Genomic DNA, 4,678 nt, shown 5'->3' with positions numbered 1-4,678 from the left:
TGGAGGGAGCAAGAGAATAGTAGCCCTCTCCAATGCTGCTCGTTCGATATGACTCGTATTTTATGGGGAGGGGTATGTGACGGTGTCCACCCCTATATTTCTTCTTTCTCAGCTTAGAAGAGTCATATCTCCGTAGCCTAAGTATTCTCTGATGTTCAAGGAACATGTTCATGTGTGGGAAAGCGTGGAGCATAACTAAGCTGGCTGTAAAATAGCCAGCTAAGTTTGGTAATGCAAGGGGCTTATGCCTTTTAAGGCAGAGGACGGTGTCCAGCCATCCTGTTTCCCGCCAAGACGTCCTGACGCTTCCCGGCACCTGATTGGCCAGGGGAGGTCACGTGCCAGAAGTGACCAAAGACGAGAGCCCTCAGGCGGTGTGACGTCACGAAGTGGAGGGCTCGGGGCGATTGGTGCCTGGGCGGGAAGAGTACATCATGAGCTGTCAAAGAGGTAAGACGCGCTCAGTTGAGCTCCGGATCTAGAGATCCCTTACAAGTAGATTTAAGCTTCGCTTCGATTCTGCAGACAGTCTGAGAAGCCATTCAACTTCCGTGGAGTGCCCAAAAGCAAGGACGGGCCGGATTAGAGAGCCAAGAGCTCTATCAAGAGTCTGCAGCAGAGGGAAGGTTGGGCTGGTGACGTCCGGGACGCCCATCACCAGGGCGTCACCAGACGCCCTGGTGACGTCAGAGGACGCCCAGTATTCCACATCAAGCGAAAAGCTACGGCCGGGCCAAATCTACTGGCAGTGAGGCGAGGGGAAGCTGTGCTGGACTGTGAGGTGTCGGCAGTGCCAGTGAGAGTGGAGGACGACGACGGAGGTACCTGTCTCCAGCACCCCGGACAAGAGGAGGATTAAGGCAGTACCTGTTGTGAGGGAGAGCACGGCGAAGACGCGTTACCACGAGGACAACGGAGGAACCTGTGTGTGTGGAAACTGTTCATCAGGAGAGCAGAAGCCAGGACCAGGAACCTCAACATCCCTCAACAGAGGATGAGTCAGCTTCGTGGTTGGAGTGAAATAAGGTAGATAATTATCCCTCCCTTTACCCCTTCTGATCTAGGCGAGCTAGAGTATTTTATATGTTGTGAACATTTCTACTCATCATTTTATTAGGCTAGGAGCCAAGAGCTCATTTAGGCATGAGTTGGTGTGTGTGAGCATTAAGCCAGGGATGTTAGTGATCCTGGAGGTAGTAGCTGGTGTGCAAAGAGTCAGCAACGAACTTCGAAACGCCCAGCTGATCACATTGCTAGAGGCGTGGGAAAATCACAACATTTCTGACAGCTGATCATGCTGCTAGAGGCGCGAGGTGTGTGCCCGCGCTGGAGGAGTGGACCCAGTCAGATGACCATGTTGCCAGAGACGTGTCATTGAGAAGTGTTGCCATCAGTGGACGATATCCCCCTTTTGACATTTCTTTATACAAAATATATGTGTATATATGCTTTTGCTTCAGTAAACTTTTAAATTAACTGATGAGTTTAAGTGATCCTCCATTCTCTAGGGCTATATATATATATATATATATTTATGAGACCATTAGTGACACCTTGCACTGCACGTGATATTGAATCCTTGATTAAGATAACCACTAAGACCACTGACGTGTTGCTGGGACACGAGTGTAAACACCCAGCTGGCGACCTGAATAGACCAGATATCCAAGAGAGCCTCCCAGTGTCAGGACGGGCAGGTTTAGGTGAGTTATAGGAAGCTTGAACCTCCCCACTCGCTAGGGGTGTATAAGGGCAGCCTTTAGTTGACTGGGGGAGCCCAAGGGCGAGCAGTGGCGCCTTGGTACTGAGGGGCTAAGACCCGTGGGACGACCCAAACCAAAGGTAGGAAGGGGGGGTGAACCCTGACAGCACTAATATTTGTATAGTAAGAGATGTAATGGAGATGGACTAAGTCATACTTTTTATTTCAAAATGTTATTTGGGCTGCAGATAAATGATAATGATTTCCGCATTACGTTACAATGTGTTACAGGGGCTAAAACTGCTAAACACTAATATTTATATGGTAAGAGATGTAATGGAGATGGACTAAGTCTCACTTTTCATTTCAAAATGTTATTTTGGACTGCGGAAAAAATATTGATTTCCACGTTACGTTACATTGTGTTACAAAGGGCTAAAACTGGCAGACACTAATATTTATATGGTAAGAGATGTAATGAAGATGGACTAAGTCTCACTTTTCATTTCAAAACGTTATTTGGTCTGTAGAAAGTTGATTTTCACATTACGTTACAATGTGTTACAGAGGGTAAAACTGGTAGACACCAATATTTTTATGGTAAGAGATGAAATGGAGATGGAGTAAGTCTCACTTTTCATTTCAAAATGATATTTTGGACTGCAGAAAGTTGATGATTTCCGTGTTATGTTACGTTACAAATGTTACAGGGGCTAAAACTGTAGACAGCAATATTTATATGGTAAGAGATGTAATGGAGATATTGTGTTTGGCTAAACGTGGTTCACATTTCAATAATGATATTCGGACATCGGACAGAAAGTTGATTTCCACATTAAGTTACTAAGTGCCTCGCTCACTCCTTCAGTATAAGTGTTGAACATAATGCGACATTGTCTTGCTATGATATTATGAGTCAACTGTTGTGCACAGTGCAATACTGTCCTAATGGCATAAGACCAAGCTGATGTCATTTTTTCAAAAATGCTATTTGATCATCAGACAGAAAGAAGTTTTCCACGTTATGATGATATAACATGATACAACCACGTGCTAATATTTTACTTGTGTCTAGAATGTAAGGGCTATAGAAGATTTTCTAGACTTGCATAAATTTTCAAATGCTGTTAATTTGGACAGCAGCAGAAAGTTTATTTTCCCGCATTACATTGCATTGACGACTATGTTTTTTTCCACATTAGTTTTATATATGTTTAATTTGCTTGGAATTTGTATGTGGGGAACATTGCTCACTTAAGGCAGAGAGAGAGAATTAATGACGTGTTTGAGGTAAAGCGAGGACTGACCGCACTGTGTATGTATGTTTGTTTATTTTACCATGATAAATATGAAGCTACATTATGTTATTTCTACCAGTTATTGAATAAACATTCCATCTATCATCATATTATCATGCAAGAGGAGCCACACATCTATGGATCATCCAATAAAATCAGCAGACTCCTAGATGTTACTACTGCTCGGCTTAGACTCGGTTACAAGTATCTCTGGGAATTCTCATTATCTGCTGATGTAGACCTGACCAAATGTAAACTGTGTCAACAAAATTATTCGCACACCCTCCGTCACTATGTGATGAGTGCGAAAAGATACGTGAATTTAGAGACAATTCTATAAGCAATGTTCCAGCGATGTGTAAATATTTCATTCAAAATGATCTGCTACCAGAAATTTTAGCCAAATATCCCCAGTTTGCTAACTGTAGGTAGTAACTGAGTGATTGTAGCCTATCCACCGCTGCCCACTGGATGGGGGGCGGTGTGCAGGACAAACATATAATTTTTGATACTAGCTCTCCACATATGTCAGTTGCTTAATTTAGAACCTGTACTTGAGGTCGATCTCGAACCCATTGTTGATGTGACGACTTATATTTAATTTTGTAACTAGCTCATCAAGATTGTAACTTGCTTAGCTAAATGAATTGTGTGGTTCATTCCCTGAGCCCATTATGTGCCTCTGTAACCCTTTCCACTACTGCCCACAAGATGGGTATGGGGTGCATAATAAATGAACTAAACTAACTAACTATTGAATAAACAACACATTAGAAGATACAAGAACTAAACAAGCTTGTGCTAATATTTTTATTGTGTTTGGAATGTAAGGGCTATGGGAGATTGTCTAGACTTGCATACATTTTCAACTATTTCACTAACGTATCATCCGGTCTTATTCTCATCGATTGCTGTTTACATTTGGATAATGTAGGTCTTAGAGACAGCCTTTAACTCGGGATAATGAACAAGTAAATTTAATAATAGTATCAAGACTATGTTTTTTCCACATTAGTCTTATATATGTTTACTTTTCTTGGAATTTGTATGTGGGGAACATTGCTCACCTAAGGGAGAGAGAATGAATGGCGCGTTTGAGGTATAGTGAGGACTGACCGCGCTGTGTATGTTTTACCACGATGAATATGAAGCTACAATATGTTATGTCTACCAGTTTTTGAATAAACGCTACTTTACGTTAGGTGATACAAGAACTAAACAAGCTTGTGCTAATATTTTTATTGTGTTTGGAATGTAATGGCTAAACACGGTTCACATTTCAATATTGTTATTCAGACATCGGACAGAAAGTTGCTCGTTACTCTTAAAATGATATTTGGGCAAAGAACGATGTTAACATGTAGGTCACGTTAATGATATTTGGGCAAAGAACAATGTCATCATGATGGTCATGTTACGTTAATGTTACCATGTTGCTCACGTTATGATACAAGGTTACACATAATACTAAAGGCTTTGCACAGAAAATCGATGTGGGAGGGGGGGGGGGGTTTGGTTGATGGAAAGGGGGAGGAGGGGCTGGGGGGTGGGGTGACCTGTTGGAGAGTAGGATAGGTGCTTGCGGTGCTGGCCCCTTTAGCCAGTTATGTGTTAGTCTTCCCAGAGGGGAGTCGCCCACAAAAGCTCTCTCTCCCGTCCGGGCCTCCATTTGGAATTT

This window comes from Procambarus clarkii, chromosome 17 (genome assembly GCF_040958095.1).
Source record: "Procambarus clarkii isolate CNS0578487 chromosome 17, FALCON_Pclarkii_2.0, whole genome shotgun sequence".
Taxonomy (NCBI): domain Eukaryota; kingdom Metazoa; phylum Arthropoda; class Malacostraca; order Decapoda; family Cambaridae; genus Procambarus; species Procambarus clarkii.
Note: the sequence above shows the minus strand (reverse complement) of the source record.